General features: G+C 38.2%; 1 pseudogene; it reads right to left on the bottom strand.

Annotated features, from left to right (window-relative positions):
• Window positions 1–8,880: 8,880 nt before the first annotated feature.
• Window positions 8,881–8,975, bottom strand: LOC147509773 (small nucleolar RNA R71; annotated as a pseudogene).
• Between the last annotated feature and the right edge of the window lie 9,089 nt (window positions 8,976–18,064).

The following is an 18,064-nucleotide window of genomic DNA, read 5'->3' as shown; positions in this document are numbered from 1 at the left end:
GAGATACTGAGGAGCAAAAGTTTAACTTCGAAAGCCATATCTTTGGACTCAGACTTCGGAATTGGGCATACCTTATGTCAAAACGACCGGCTCGGAAAGAGCTTTGTAATGGTCCAAGCCTTGACCCAATCAGAGGAGCAAAAGTGGACGAAAAGTCTGTGGAAGTCAACTGCAGCTGAAGAGGCCTTTTGGATCTAAAAAGATTGGGTTTTGGGCCCGATTCTCTGGCCCAAACCCTGGCTCCAAGCCCATGCACGAATTTTGGATCTGAATGTATAAGAACAAAAGCTTAAGTCTTTGTTAATGGTAGATAGTTAGGTTAGAAAATAAATTAGATTAGTTAGCCTCCATTAAACCTTAATTCTAGATCTAGTTTTCATTAGATTAATTAAGTTTAATTTCATTTCAATTCTTGTTTTAGATTAAACTCTCAAATTATTGTTCTTGATTGATTAGATAATAAAAATAGTTATTTTGTCAATTTCGATTTATAGATCTAAATTCCATTATTGTTTGTTATCATTTCATAGTTATTAATTAGATTTCGATTATTATTGTTTAGTGAAATCGCATAAAGTTAGAATCTTTTCATTATGTTTAGTTTAGATTCAATGAGAAATGTTAGTTTAATGAATCAAGGCTAAAACCTCCATTAGAGGGGTTGATGAAGCCTTGATGAAAACTTAGTTGTTAGTGTAGAATTGTTTGTAGATTCTATTCCACTCTAGAAAGTCGTGTTTCGCCATGAGAATGGGTGGACGACTTCACATGCTAGTTAGTACTCGGTAGAAATGCCATGAACACTAGGGATTAGACTCGAAACTCTTGCCAGAAGAACGTAAGAATCGAGATACAAGAATCTATACTAGGTTATTAAGTTGGATTCGAGGTGGATTCAATTCCCCTCTAATCCTTTATCTAGATTCAAAACAAGCATATTTCCATAGTATTCAGAAGTTAAATTCAACGTAGACTCATTTTAGTTTCATCGTAGGATAACACCTTCTCAGAAAGCTCTCATTGACTTAAGAGCTTACTAGTTAGACTTAGAAAACAATCCATGCTAGGGAACTAGGAGTGGAACGAACTTCGTACTCCATTTAGTGCAATTCGCATTGAGAGTAGAAGCTTTGATAATAGACACGTAAAAAAGTAAGTTTAGTTTACTTACGTTGTGGATTCATCGTTCATCCTGTAGGTAAGCTACTCATTTTAGTTTATCAATAGGCCAAACAAAAAAATTTCAAACTTAAAAAGTGTTTTCCAATTTTGTTTGGGGGTGGCGTATTTTGGTATTTTATTTCAAATCTTTTTGCCACCCTTTGCTTGTCATGTTTACTCCAGTAGAGTTTGTGTTAGTTCATACATAACAGTTTATTTGTACTTCATATTATCATATCATTTTTACAATATTTCTGTTACAGGTACTGCCAATTTTTGCCACGTTTCTATGGTAAATTCTTTCCTTATCTCTTTACATTTTGAGGACAAAGCATTCGATTGTTTGGGGGTGGGATAGAAACATTGGCAAAAATTAGGCACTTTTAGGATATAAATTACGCACTTTTCTTTATATAAAAAAATTAAAATCATAAATATTGTTTATACTAGGCACTTAGTGATAATGGTATTGTTCCCTTCTCCATGATGATATTAGTCTAGAAATCTCACGCAGTACTTGAATTATGATTTAATTTTTGAAACATAGATTAATACATAAGTAATAGTCATTGCATATTTTCACGAACATCTTACATGAGCATCTTTGATTGTACTTGGTAGTATTTTTCTGAGACCTAGGTTAGAGTATTTAATACATATCCTGTGAGCATCTAGCCTAAAAGTCTCATAAGAGTGAAATATCTGAGTGATGACACAAGGGAGAAGTCAATTCCGAGTAGAGAAATCACACGTCCACTTGCTTGATCACCACACCATATCCTAAGCGAGAATTTAGGCCCTCGTTGGATCGATATAGCCAGAAATTCACACCTATATGGAATTTATTATCCATTAGTCGCCCCACTAAGCTTTTCATTAGCCTTTTCACAAACCACAAAACCCAATAAAACAAACGAAAAAATGAAATCAGCCTACCTATCTGGATAAGTCTGAGAAATGGGATGAGTGAAGAAAAGAGAAGAGAAATGTAAACAAAAATTAGTTAGTTGCTTTAAAAAAGAAAAAGAAAAGAAGTTACATCCAAAGAAAAGAAAAGAAAAATAAAATAAAATAAAAACTCCAAAAATAAAATAAAAGGAGTCAAAAAGCCAAAATAAAAAGGCTAAGGATATAAACAAAGTGTAGAAGCAAAAGAACAAGGTTTTCTCTAGTTACATAATATGAAGACCCTACTTTCTCAGACTTGTCTTTTTGAATATCCATTTCCTTCCTTCTTTAACCAACACATATGCCCCGTATCACCTAATAAAGATCTCTAGCTCAATTAGGAATAGGTTGGTGTGATAGTAAGTGGTAGATGTGTTTGATTGACCTCGGCTTCCTTGGATTGTCATTGAGATTGTGAGGAAACATGTGCCTACTGCATACTGGAGTTAGCAAACTTGAGTGGAAAATTCAGAGTGTTATGTGTTTTGACATATTCCTTGTGAGAACCTACTTAGGCACGCTACCTAAAAGTTTCAGAAACGGACCTGCCATTGCATTTCATATCATAGTTCATTGTATAGTTATTTCTCTTAAGATGATTTGATTATTATGCATGTATTAGTTTACGTTTTAGAATGATCATTCTTGTTTAAATACTAGTGAGATGTATAGATCATTGAGACATAAATAAAGAAACAATAGTTTTATTTCTTAGTCGTTGTAGTATAGATGAAGTTTGTGAGTACCTTCACTGGAAAACTCTCATTTAGGCTATAACTCGTCCACTAGGGAATTCCTAGTGGTTTAAAGCCTTGTTGCATATGGTCAATGCAATTGCACTCGGCGAAACGAGATTAGTTAGAACTCCATTTTTGGTCACTTATTCTAATTTCTCATATTTGCTTAAGGACAAGCAAAATGCTGTTTGGGGGTGGTTTGATAAGAGCCCAAAACTGTAGTTTTAACCCCTTTATCAATATCGCTTTTGACCAATTATGTGATTAATAAGTAAGAGTTAGTACTGCTATCGTGTTTTATGTATTTCAGGCATTGGAGTCGAATATGTGTATAAATGCGCCCCTTTTGTGAGATAAAGGAGTAAGGGTTGGTTGCTAAGAAGTTCTATGATAGAAGACCAAGATTCAAGGAGAAAAAGCCTTTTTAAAGCCTGGTCAAAGCTGAAAAGTTAAAGTCAACGCGGACAGAAACAACGCACAAAAGTCAGCAGAACTTCCGAAGGTCGTATCTTTGGACTCAGACTTTGGAATTGGGCATACCTTATGTCAAAACGACCGGCTCGAAAAGATTTTTCTAATGGTCCAAGCCTTGACCCAATCAGATAAGAAAAAGTTGATGAAAAGTCTATTAAAGTTAAATCCAACTGAAAAGGCCTCGTGGGACTGAAGAAATTTGGTTTTGGGCTCGATTTTTCGGCCCAAAACATGGCTCCTCAGCCCATACACAAAAATGTGGATCTTGTCTCCTCCATTTGAAGACACAAGACTTAGCTCTTAAGCATCTAGCTTTTTACTTAGCATTTTTATCCAAGAACTTAGTTTAGATCTAGTTTTTTACATTCAATTAATTAGTTTGTTTTAATTTGATAAGTAGTTATTCATAATCTTAGTTCTAAATTAGTTTTAATTTTAGTTTTAATCCATTTTGAATCATTATTGTTATTGTTCAAATAGATTAATAGAGTTTAATACTTATTCAATAATGACTTATTCTATTTGTTTAATCAAGTTTAGTTTAATTTACATTATGTTTTCCTTTTATTATTTTAGTTTAATTAATCCAATGATATTAGGCTAATCCCCCCATTAGAGGGAGTGATTATGAAACCTAATAAGGAATACATTGCTTAGTAGAATTATTTCATTGTGTATGTGTTTTAATGAGTTTAGTTTATTGTATGACTTCCAAAATAAGCATATGATAAATTAAACTAGGGATTGTTGTAATTAAGTCGAGAGACTTGGTTGTAATAATCCTACATGCTAGTAATAATAACTATAGAGATGTAAGTTGTTGCTAGGGATGATAAAGGTTGAGGCTTTGGGTTGAATTGTTATGTGAAAACCTAAATATGATCTATTTTCAATGAATAATTCGATTCTTGCATGAAACTAGTTATTAGGTAGATTGATTACTCTTCTCTATACTTTCTCTGTTATCAAAAACCCTATTTCTATTAGTTTAGTTAATTTAGATTTATTTGAATCTATAGTATAATCGTAGAATAGAAATTTCACATCACACATTACTCTCACCATTGTTCCTTGTGTTTGATTAGTTGAATTCGTTTAAGTCTAGAGAGTTAAGAGTGGAACGATTCCGTACTCTATATATTGCATGAATATATATATATATAAGAGTAGAAAATAAATAATTGATACCATAAGAATAAGGTTAGAGTAATCTAATTGAGTTTGTATGGGTTATCAAGAGCGCTTTAACTCGAGTGAGTGTTCTACTCCAGAGTTGGAGTGAGTGTTTTACTCAAGTTGCTTTTGTTGGACATTCTACATGGGGTTGACCCTAGGAATGTAGGTTTCCAACAAATGAGAAGTGTTTTGGGCTATGTAGCCTGTGAGCTCGAGTGAACGTTTTAGCTTGAGTAAGCATGTTGCTCTTAGAGAGCATTTTACACTGAGTTGACCTTAGATTTGTATGTCCTTAACTAGCTAGTGAGAAGTGTTTGAGCTAAGAAACCCTTTAGCTCGAGTGACCGTTTTACTCTTAGAGAGCGTTCTTCACTGAGTTGGCCTTAGAATTGTAGGTCTTCAACTAGTAAGAAGTGTTAAGGCGATGTATCATGTGAGCTTGAGTGAGCGTTTTGTAATGGAGAACGTTTGAACTCTGGAGAGCGTTTTAGTTCACATAAGCTTTTTGTAATGGAGAACGTTTGAGCTCTGGAGAGCTCTTTAGTTCACATAAGCGTTTTGGCATGGAGAACGTTTGAGCTCTGGAAAGCGTTTTAGTTCACATGAGCATTTTTTAATGGAGGACATTTGAGCTATGGAGCGCATTTTAGTTCACATAAGTGTTTTGGCTCTTAGAGAGCGAGCTGTGTGTATGGTTGTTCTCCTAGAGAGACTGATGTGCATTGATGCCAACATAAACTATGTGTACAGTGTTAAGAATAAACTCATGCAAATGGAATCATTTATTGATAAAACTTCTTTAACAAGAAAATATTCCAAGGACGTGGTAATATATATCCATGTTGGGTTTTTATCCAATATGCTCCATTGCCAATGACTCGTTCTACTATGTAGGGGCCATCCCACGTTGGTGCCAGCTTCGAGTCATCCTTAGTCTTTTTCAAGACTAGGTCAGGTTGGAAACTTTGAGGGTTTACTCTCTTGTTGTATGTCTTCCTCAGAGTTTGATGGTAGGATGCCACTCGAATGGTTGCTGGGTCACGACATTCTTCCAGTAAGTCGACCTCTAGCAAGAATGGAATCGTTCTGACTAGTTTCAATGATTTCAGAGCGGGTCATTATAATTGTCAACTTAGAAGGAATGATGGCCTCAGTACCGTAGCATAGTGAGGACAGTGATTCGCTTATGCTAGAGCGAGCTGTCGTTCTATAAGCCCAGAGAATGTTTTCTAGCTACATTAGCTGCTAGCTTTTATTCTTTTCAATCTTTTTCTTCAAGTTCTCAAAAATTGCCTTGTTACTGGCTTCTGCTTGGCCATTGCTTTTAGCATACTAGGGGGTGGAGAATGCATGAACGATCTTCCACTTAGCCAAAAATTTCTTGACTATTTTTCTCTTAAACTAGGATCCATTGTCCATCACCATAATGCGGGGTATGCCAAATCTGGTAATGATGTTTGTCCAGATGAAGTTTCTGACATTATCTTCTTTGACATGAGGCAAGGGGATCGCTTCCACCCATTTGGTAAAATAATTAGTTGCCGCTAGGACGAACCAGAAGCTGATGCTTTTATGTGGGATGAATGGACCCATGATGTCAAAGCCCCACATGTGAAATGGCTGAGGGCTGGCAATGTTGATAAGTTCTTGAGCTCGCTGGATGATATTGTGGCAAAATGTTTGGCACTTAATGCACTTGAGTACATACTTTTTTTCATCAATTTGCATTATTGGCCAGAAATAACATTGTGAGATTGCTTTATGAGCCAAAGAGCGACCTCTTTCATGATTTCAGCATTCTCCCTCATGGATCTCTGCGAAAACCATCTGACCCTGTTCTAGGCTTATGCATCTTAGATGGGGTCCTTGATAAGAGCCCAAAACTGTAGTTTTAACCCTGTAACAGTCATACTTTTAGACCAATTATGTGAGTAATAATTAAGAGTTAACACGGATTACGTGTTTTTATGCATTTCAGGTTTCAAAGTCCATTATATACAGAAATGTGCCACTTTAGCGAGATAAAGGAGCAAAGGTCGGTTACTAAGTAGTTCCGTGATTAAAGGCCAAGATTCAAGAAGACAAAGCCTTCCTAAAGCCCCGGCCAAAAGCTGAAAAGTCGACAGGCGTAAACAACACACAAGTCGTGAGAACTTCCGGCGTCAGTATCTTTGGACTCGGACCTCGAGAATGGGGCCTACCTTATGTCAAAACGACCGGCTCTCGAAAGAGATTTCCAATGGTCTAAGCCTTAACCCAATCAGAAGAGTAGAAGTGGACGAAAAGTCTGTTGAAGCCAACTGCAGCTGAAGAGGCCTTTTTGAATTTGAAAGAATGGGTTTTGGGGATTCTTCGGCCCCAAAACATGGCTCCAAGCCCATGCACCATTTTGGATCTGAAAGTATAAAAACCAAAGCTTAGCTCTTTGTTAATGGTAGCTAGTTAGACCTAAAACAATATAGATAATTCTAGATCTAGTTTTCAGTAGATTAATTAAGTTTTAGTTCCATTTTCAATTCTTGTTTTAGATTAAGTCTTTGAATCATTGTTCTTGATTGATTAGATAAATAAAATAGTTATTTTGTCAATTTCTATTCTTGTCATTTACATTGTGTTAGATTTGATTTCATTTATTACTTGGTATTCAATTCTTAGTTATTAATTCGATTTTAATTATTGTTTAATTTAGATTAGTAAATTTCAATTTTTTATATCATGTTTAGTTTTAATTTAATCGAAAATGATTGCGTAATGATTCTCGGCTAAACCTCCATTAGAGGGGGTTGAGAATCCTTGATGAAAGCTTGATTCTGATTATCGTAGAGTCGTCGTAATTTCCCTTCCACTCTAGAAACGATTAGTTCACCATGAGAATGGGTTTGATCGTTCACATGCTAGTTATGAATTGGTAGGAATGCCATGTGTAATTAGGGATTAGGAAGAACCAATTGTTCTGCGAAGCAGTTCAATTCGGATTATGACGATTCGTCGTTTATAGGATTAAGTCGAGTTATGGTGGAATCAATCCCCCTCTAACTCCTTATCATCGAATCAACGTAGCATTCCCAAAGTTGTTCTGATAATCGACTAGTTGCATCTTGTGGGTAGTTGCATCGTAGTCTAGTTGCCCTTTTCGTAAATCTCTCATTAGACTTAGAGTAGAGTAATTAGACTTGAAAACACAACATGCGGAAGGACTAGGAGTGGAACGAATCACTCTACTCCACTATATCTCATAGGATTGAGAGTAGAATCTTTGATAAAAAATAGGCACAGAACATAGTTTTAGTTTACTTACGTTTTGAGTTCATCGTTCATTTCGTAGATAGACTATTCAATTTTATCTTTTATCAAATGGCGCCGCTGCCATCTTAGTTTCACTTTCGCATTGTTTTCGTAGAGTAAGTACTTTTCTTAAAGTCCCATTTCACCCACCCACGCTGGTTTGATTCATACTGTGGTTTTCCGATTCATCGTTGAAAAGTTTCGGACAAAAATACACCGAAGCGATCGCGCTTATAAGGAGCACTGCTACTATAGCTTGGAACACGAAGACCTAACACCATGTGGAGCGACCCTAAAAACACTGTAATTTGAAAATTACACGGAGCCATCACGCTTCTATGAGAGCGCGCCCAGCGCTTTGCTAATTTTTCCGAATTCAACAATTTTGATTCGAACTTTGATTTTTCAAGTTTTTCAGGTGTTCTAACTTGTTATATACATCTAACACGTAAACAAGACACTATTCATAAGCGAAGCAAGGACGCAATCAGGTATTCCTTTCTTCCACACCTCGCGATCTCCCCGTTAGAGGTTTATACTAGTATATCGTAATTGTTTGGGAGTGTTGATGTGTTTAGCTAAGTTTGGTTTTAGCCTTGTATGAGATTAAGGTCCGGCCGAACAAAACACGAACGTAATTACATAACAACGCCAACAAACAAGTCTATCTAGTATACCACCCATTACACCTCTAGCTACTATTTCACACACATCACGACACAATGCCCGATGAAGAAGAGACTCCTCTCTCGACTTCTACAAAGCCTTGAGCGATAGCCCCAAATCTTGCATCGTTTCTAGCAGACCGATTGGGGATTTCGAATCCCCAAATATTTTAATTTGTTACCCGTTTTTCATGGATTAGACCATGAAAAACCTTATCGGCATATATCGTAGGATTGAACAAGTCCTAACAACATTCCACCATCCTACGGTTGGTGCGGAACAAATTAAACTCGTGGTATTCCCTTTCACCTTAGCCGATAAGGCGGCGCCTTGGTTAACTGCCCAAACGCCTAATTCGTGGACTCGTGGGCTAAACTTGTTCATTGTTTATGGAACATTTTACCCCCCTAAAAGACGGATGAGATGCTTTCCAAGATTCATTTCTTTTCGACAAAATCCTCATGAAACATTTTCAGAGGCTTGGAATTGTTTCACCGATCTCCTTATAGAGTGTCCACATCATAACTTAGCTTAAAGACACGTTAGTTCGCCCTTTTCAAAGGACTTCTACACCACCATAAAGAAGTCCTAGACATAATGAATGGGGGTAGTTTCTTAAGGAAAGGAGCCTCGGAGGCTTATAAATTTTAGAGGATCAAACTAAGTTTAAATAACAACCGGGGTAGTGATGATATCCACCGTTCCGCTTAGTTCATCAAATACAGTTAAGGCCGTAGGGATGTTTGAAATTAAACACGATCCCGAAGCTTAAAACTCTAATCGAATCACTCACTAAAAAGGTAGAGGCCATTTCTGTTCAACAAAAGCCTATCCCTGTCATGAATGTAAATTCAAATCCATGTAGTTTCTGTTGGAGCCCTGAGCATCCCGACTTCCACTGTCCTTCCACTGTCCTATAACCTATGAACAGGCTTGTTCCATTAATAGTGAACCTAACGCCCCTTGGAGACAAAATCCCAACTTCGGTTGGAGAAATAACCAACACGTCACACCTCCAGGGTACAATAATCAATATGTTAGGCCAACACACAGTTTTAACCAAGCTCCACCACGACAAGGACAGGGTCAGGGTAATTTTAATAATTATAACAACCAAGTGCAACCTCGACAAGGTCAAGCACAAGGTCAAGGTAGTTATAATAATTATAATGCTAATAGAGGTATCGTTTCGGTAAATAATAATTATCAAAATCCACCCATAAATAATTCACGCGAAATAGTTCCAGTCACACCACCCGTGACTACTACACCCACACAACCGGATCGTCTTGACACCTTCATACAAGTGAGCCAAAAACTTTTCCAAACCATGGCTCAATCTAACCAACAACTTCTACAATCCGTTAATAATTTAACCCAACAGTTGGCTCAAGATAAAGCCAAACCCAAAGGTGTGTTTCCAAGTCACGAAATACCTAATCCTAAAACAACAATTACAGCCTTTGAGGTAACCGATAATACTAGTAATGAATATGAAAATGTAGGTGAGCTAAAGGCCATCACCACTCCGCTCTCGCAGAGTGGTTGATAACAAAGTAACTATGCCTATAGTTACCCCACCAATAGTCCCCTACACCCGCTATTTTACTAGATACGAAATAGAAACCCAAGACCCTACCACTATAGAGGTACCCGGTTACAACACAACCTAAGAAACGAAAAGCCCACGGTTAAACATCCGGGTGATACTATTGCTAAATATAGACGTAAACCACCGTTTCCACAAAAATTAGCCGTGTTAACTAGGGATACAAATTATGAGGAGATTAGGGATGTTTTCAAGAATCTAACTATAAACCTTCCCTTCCTCGAAGCTATTAAAAGCTACCACACCATGCTAAGTTTCTTAAGGAATTGTGTACTACTAGGCGAAGACAAATATACCAAAAGACGCGCCTTTTAACGAGAACAATTCCCAACTCTATCGAACATAATGGAATTGTTAAGTACAAGGACCCTGGTCGTCCTACTGTACAATGCACCTTAGGAGATTCTTATACGACGACCGCGTTATTAGACTTGGGGGCTAGTGTTAACTTACTCCCATTTTATTTGTATAGACAAATAGGTCTAGACGAGATGCAACCCACTAAAATGACGTTGCAATTAGCTGATCGGTCTATTAAGTATCCTAAGGGTGTGGTCTAAAACGTTATGGTAAAAATTCAGGATTTCTACTATCCGGCTGATTTTGTCATCCTCGACACAGAAGTCGTTAACGACTCTGTCCCGATCATCTTAGGGCGCCCTTCCCGCAACCGCCAATGCACTCATTAATTGCCGCGATGGGGTCAATGTCCATGTCTTTTGGCCATCTTGTGTTGAAGTCAATGTTTTTAAAACAAAGACACGCATACCCGATTCGATCTATGGATGGAGAGGTTAGCATGATCGAGAGCTTCGCCGAGATTATTTCAACAACACGTTCCCCGATAATCATATGCCCAAATTTCTTTCCTTTGGAAGTTAGGACTCAACATTTCCATCCCTACACTAGTCGATACACATATTACGGATGAGGATGAGATAGGCGACTTTCTCAAAGATGTAGAGGACTATCATAGTAACGAGGATATCACCAATCTAGATGAGCAATTCGATGAGTTTCTTAGAGCGGTGATAATTCATCCTATAAAGAACTACTTTCCACAACATCATCCCTCGACTTCCCTCCTTCCACCTTTTTCAAAGGAATCTCGAGTTTGCACTCGATCCTTTTGTTTCTTCCGTGCTTCATAATTTTTTAAATCCACCTAGTAAACAAATACTTGAGGAAGACAAAAGTTTGACACCTTCATTTTCAGACTTGAGGCAGTCCAGTCCTACACACCATGAATGAGTTTTGTGCTAAACCCACATCCTCATTTTTTACATGCTATCCTTCTACAACTTATCCATATCGACCATATTCTCCACAACCATTCACTTTTCCACACTTATTTACTAGAACACCCACTCGTTCAAAAATGAAAAAGAAGGTGCATGCTAGGTTACGTAATAGGGTGATCCGACTTCGCTTTCATTTCACTAGGTTGCATCATAGGAAATCTTGGTGCTTGATTGTGTTTGGATATGTTTTCTGTGATATTTATTTATGGAATGATCCACAACTATTTCGGTTGTTGATATATGATAAACTGCATGTTCATACATATGTTTAGATAAAATCTCGAGTATCTGACTATAAACGACTCAACTTTTGTGTTTGGTGCATTTCCTTTCATTTCCATATATTGGTGAGTGCACCATTAAGGTAACCGGGCCCTCCCTACGGAGTGTGTGGCTGTAAGTACCGGATCCTAAGTCCATATTTAACATAATTCACGTTTTCCACTCTTGCATGTTTTTCTCAGATTTTTGAGTCATGTTTCTCTATGGGGTGAATTATGTCTTTCTTGTTTATTGTTTTTCTTTTTTTAAAAGTATAAATAAATATATATATATATATATACATATTAAAGAATAAACATAGTAATCTAGGAAGTCTCAGGAATCTGACTTTAAAAGACCATCGCTAAAACAAATTTTCTAAGCCGTTGTAAAAAATTTGTTTGGGGGTGGGGTGTTCGTGTTTCCGTCCTAAAATGTTTTATGTCCCATTAGAATTGCTTAGGCCGTTTAATTGTAGTCCGATTCGGGTTGACATAATTTATGAATTTAGAGTTCAGTCGTTCGCATAACGTACGTCATACACACACTTCGAGGCGTTTCCCACTATCTTATATGTCATCCACGGTCGGAATAGAGTGTTTTATGGATTATTGGATTGGAAATTCTCTCCTGATCATTTCCATATCTCATTCGCAAAAATCGGACCGGTAACGAAGCGACAATTTTGATTTGAAGTTTCGTGAAAAAATCGAAAAATTCACAAATTTCGATTTGGGCTTGGGCCCAACCCGCGCCCACCGACAGCGCACCCGTGCCCTTACCTTCACCATCAGTTCATCGTTTTTTTTTTACAAACCGCCATTAACAATGCTTCAAACAAAACCTAAAAAAAATAAAAAAATAAAAACAAAACCAAATTACCACGCCCACAATCCAAGACCCAACCCAAATCGACTCTAACCGCGACGCCCACAACCTCCACCAATTTCCACCAACAAAAACCACCGGAAAATCAAAATAAAAAAAAAAATTTGGTGCTGCCGCGCCACCACACCACCACCACCATCGTTCTTTTTAGTGAGGTATCCCTCATTGCTTCCTCCTACCTTCTACAAACCTCAAACCGTATTCAAACTTCCAATGGCTCAACAACGCCGAATTTTACCAGAACAAGCTTTTACTGGCGACCACTTCGCGCCGTTTTACGGTGACGAAATGATCAGTAGAGACTGGAATAGCTTGTGGTACTCGACCGAAGCCTATTACCACGAAGACTTAGTCGACGCCGGTTCTACAATACGAGGGAGTTGGAGGGACTAGGATTTTGTTACGATTGGCGAAGAGGAGGAAGGAAGTGACTATTGGGTTGTTGGTGAGATTCTAGGCATTCCGCCTAGAATCCATCCGATGTCACGTTGGGGAGTCCCAATATAATGGGGTAGAGCCATTGATGAAGCGGATAGCGATTCTGAAGGGAACTACAATGCGAGATCGCGATTGTGTTCGCCAGCATCCCTAAGGACCAACCACCCAATTGGCCGGCATTTCGATGGATTGGTCGGAACGCCCCGGGAAGGAGAAGGTCGATGACATCGGCCCGAATCGCCTCCACATCTTATGGATACTCGGGGAGCGTATCACGAAGTTCTCAGATCTTGGAGTTTTACTTAGCATGATTAGGGGAGTAGGAAGTCCGTTTTTGCACCTCTCCTATGTTGATAACCAAGATCATCTTTGAAGTTGAGAGCACTCAGCGCCCGATAGGTCTTACATCACCCTACACCGAAACCCTCGCATCTATAAGGAATGTGTCCAACGAGTTTGGAGGCTGCCTGAGGATAGAGAAGAAGACGAGGAGGATGGTGGAAACGAGAATGCCTCGGAGGATGAGGAGGATTTGACTTGTTTTGATGCGGATGCCTTGGAGAGGTGTTGGTCAGACGCAGAACGCATGGCTGTGATTCATCGTGGCATGCGTTCGCTCAACACTATCTGCGAAGACCTCCGGACTCGATAGGCAACTATCCATCAAAACTTCGAGATCCGTACCCAGAGAGAGGATGAGAGGTGGGAACAGATGAGGGCCAACCTAGAAGCTCGAAGCCGCCAGCCCGGTCGACATGCTTGCACGATTCCCACCTCACGGGATTCTCCTTCCGAGGACACACCATCGAGGCACGCGGCGCCGTCGCCGAAGGATCGGATGGTGCTGGCCCATCGAGCTTCGGGGAGCCATCTCCGGACCGTGTGCCCTCCGCTACCAGTACAGGAGTGATTAGGGATAGTATCGTTTGATGCTCTATTTTTATTTGTAGTTTCATTATTGTCATTTATTTTCATGTAAGTTTTATTTCCGTAATTTGAATTTTGTAGTGAAATGTACTTCGAATGAAAATTTTAATATAATGTGGTTATTTTCATTATGTGTGGTTGTTTAATATTGATCCCACCTTCCCAAATTGTTTGGGGGTGGTTTTATCTATTCCAGCATGATTTTTATATGACCCTCGTCTTAGAATTTATTGCGGAGTCAAGGTGAAAATATGGCCGTTTAGGCATATCTATGAATAAGTATCATGGTAGGATGAAATATCGATTAAATAGGTAGATTCTATCATAAATTCAACCTAAAAGATACTAGGTTTGTTTTAGAATCAAGAAAATGAGTTGTTTCCGTTTTCGGGTTTGGAAATTTTGGTATTTCCGAAAACTGCCGTAAAAACCTTTTGGCAACTTCCTCGATCCGTTTTAGCAACTTAAAACCTATATAAACTTCATACATTCTACACTCACAACTCACAATACACCTAACCTCCATCACTCACCGTTCACTCCCACGAATCCCACGTTTCGTCTCATTTTTCGAAGTTTCAAAGAACTCCGAAAGCACTTTCAAGGCTTCTGAGAGGCGCACTCGCTCTGTAATTTTTTTTTTTTTTGTCGAGCGCTTTTCGTGCCAAGGTGGTGAGTGCGACCCAGCTCAAACACTGGATTTTCCAATTCTTTCTTTCGGCACTCGCACTCGCCACGACTTCCGTGGACTGAAAAATTCGGTTTTTCTGCGGTAGTTTCGGATCATTCGCAGCTATTCAGGCGTAATTTTGAGATGACATCTCCAACATTGATACCGAACAGTCTTTCGAAGATTTGTTCCAAAGCACTACTTATGGTGCTTGGTTTTATAGAAAGCGATCACATACGTTGGTTGGGAGCCACTTATGGTAAGACTGATGCACTTTATTCTCCAACACTAGCATCTTATTTTTACGATAACTGCATTTTCTTTGAAAGACCGGATGGAGAACAAGTGTTCTCCATCAACATTGATAATGAACCAATGGAAATTACCGAGGGTTCTTGCTAGCTTTTGTTCTTGGACTTGCTATGCCATTTGAAATACAAGACCCATGGTGTTATTGGGTAGATAATATGTATGTCTACACTTATGAGTTTTTGCATGAGTCGTATGGGGCGGGCATTTTCCGTATCGAGGACCAAGGGGAATATAACGTCGCTTTTGGTAGCCTGTCCATGAACATAGGAACTGTTATGTTTTGGATCATGCTAAACATTTTAGGGGAATGACATTTTTCTTCTGTGAATGATGCCACTTGCAGCGTTTTCCTTGCTTTAGCCATGGGACGTATGTGTCATGTCCTTCCCCGAACCTTGATGTCTAGTTTAGCTCGATCCCATAGCATGAGGCATAAGTTCCTTCTTATGCCTGTTCTAGTTTCCGTATTATGCTATGTTTCTTTCCTGTTTTTGTACACGCGTTTCACGGATTGGATTACGGTCGATTAACTTTGACGACCCACCAATAGTATTATTCGATCCTTCCGTGCAATGACTTGGCAAGGGTGGAGGATACAACCTCATCAGTTGCACCCTACACCCCGTCCACCAAGTGTCTCTTAATAGGTTAGCAATAATAGATGATAAATGGCGGGAAGCCGGCAAATTTTCATGGAATGGCGGGATTGAAAGGAACCTCACTTCTTTTGAAAGAAGAGGATGAGGAAGATGATGAGTATCGCGGGGAGATAAGGTAAGTTTTCATTCTAGTTAGTGTCCGCTTATGTCCCAAGCAATTTCATTCTTGTTAACCCCATAATGGGTAGAACTTCAGATAGAGTTGCGTCGTTTTTATTTCCTATATTAGTATGCGTTCTAACTTTGTTTTCATAGATGTTCCGAATTTCACACGCGTTTCAATGGTATTTTTCCTACCCTTTTTATTTACAATACTTTGAGGACAAAGCATGCTTCTTGTTTGGGGGCATAGAAACACGTGTAATTAAGGCATTTGTTAGGATATAGATATGTATAATATGCATTTGTTTTCTAGTTAAAATTTCAAAAAAAAATTCAAAAATATAAATAAATAAGTTATGTTATACACTTAGGAATAGTGGTATTGTTTTCTTTCTCTATCGGCTTAACAATCTAGAAGTCTCCGTAGATTTTGCATTAGAATAATTTTTAGAAACTTAGGTTAATATATAGGTAATAATCTTTGCATCTATCTATAAATATATTACATGAGTATCGATGATTGTTAGCGATAAAGTTTTCAAATCTAGGCTAGAGTACTTATTCTACAAATCATGTGAGAATATAGCCTAAAAGCCTTATATGAAATAAACATTTGAGAAATGACACAAGGGAGAAGTAAACCGGATAGAGAAATCACACGCCCACTTGCTTGATCACTATGCCATATCCTAAGCGAGAATTTAGGCCCTCTTTGGATCGATATAGCCAGAAATTCAAACCTATGAATTATTTTCCTCTTAAGCCCCTCGAGCCTTTCTTTAGCCTTTCATAAACCACAATTCCTTTACCCCTGTTACAAAAACAAAACAAAATAAAAAATTCAACTTACCCAATCTAGAATAAGTCCGAGAATAGAATGAGTGAAGAAAGAAGAAGAGAAAACACGTGGTAAACAAAAGTTAGTTAATTGCTTGAGAAAATAAAGAAAAGAAGTTTCCATCCAAAGAAAAGAAAAATAAAAATAGAAATAAAATAGAAACTCCAAAAAAATAGAATAAAAGGAGTCAAAAGCCAAAGAAAAGAAAAAGAAAATATGGCTAAGGATGGAAACAAAGTAAAGAAGCAAAAGAAAATAACAAAGTTTTCTCTAAGTTACATAATATGAAAACTCTATTATCTCAGACTTGTCCTTTTTGAATATCAATTTCTTTCCTTCTTAAACTATCTCCTAATCTCCGCAACACCTAATAAAGACCTCTAGCTCAATTAGGAATAGGTTAGTGTGATAATATGTGGCAGATGTGTTTGATCGACTCCGGCTTCCTTATCGTTATTGAGATTGTAAGGTAAAGTGTGCCCACCGCATTAATCGGACTAAATGGAACTTGAGTGGAAAAATTAGAGTGTTGTATCTTGACTATTATTGTGAGAACCTACTTAAGGACGCTTATTCGAGTTTCAGAAACGAACCTGCTAGGCATTTCATAGTATTACTCATTGTATATATGTTTATTGTAGATGATTGATTATTATGCATATATTAGCTTAGGTTTCGACTTGATTACTCTATATGCATTGCTAGTGAGAGGAATAGTTAATTTAGAGCATGAATAAGGAAACAATAGTTTTATTTCTTAGTCGTTGTAGTATAGATGAAGTTTGTGAGTACCTTCACTGGAAAACTCTCACAAGGCTATAACTCGTCCACTAGGGAATTCCTAGTGGTTTAAGGCCTTGTTGCATATGGTCAATGCAATCGCACTCAGCGAAACGAGAGTTGATAAAACTCCATTTTTGGTCACTTATTCTAATTTCTCATCTTTGCTTGAGGACAAGCAAAATGCTGTTTTGGGGTGGTTTGATAAGAGCCCAAAACTGTAGTTTTAACCCTGTAACAATCATACTTTTAGACCAATTATGTGAGTAATAATTAAGAGTTAACACTGATTACGTGTTTTTATGCATTTCAAGTTTCAAAGTCCATTATGTGCAGAAATGTGCCACTTTAGGGAGATAAAGGAGCAAAGGTCGGTTACTAAGTAGTTCCGTGATTAAAGGCCAAGATTTAAGAAGACAAAGCCTTCCTAAAGCCCGGTCAAAAGCTGAAAATTCGACACGGGCAGAAACAGCACACAAGTCAGCAGAACTTCCGAAGGCCGTATCTTTGGACTCAGACCTCGGAATGGGGCTTACCTTATGTCAAAACGACCGGCTCGGAAAGTGCTTTCCAATGGTGCAAGCCTTGACCCAATCAGAAGAGCATAAGTGGACGAAAAGTCTATTGAAGCCAACTGCAGCTGAAGAGGCCTTTTTGGACTGAAAGAATTGGGTTTTGGGCCTGATTCTCTTACCCAAAACATGGCTCTAAGCCCATGCACCATTTTTGGATCTGAAAGTATAAAAACCAAAGCTTAGCTCTTTGTTAATGGTAGCTAGTTAGACCTAAAACAATATAGATAATTCTAGATCTAGTTTTCAGTATATTAATT

Source organism: Coptis chinensis, chromosome 3 (assembly GCF_015680905.1).
Source record: "Coptis chinensis isolate HL-2020 chromosome 3, ASM1568090v1, whole genome shotgun sequence".
Taxonomy (NCBI): domain Eukaryota; kingdom Viridiplantae; phylum Streptophyta; class Magnoliopsida; order Ranunculales; family Ranunculaceae; genus Coptis; species Coptis chinensis.
The sequence above is the reverse complement of the archived record's forward strand: the minus strand, read 5'-3'. Positions and strand labels throughout refer to the sequence as shown.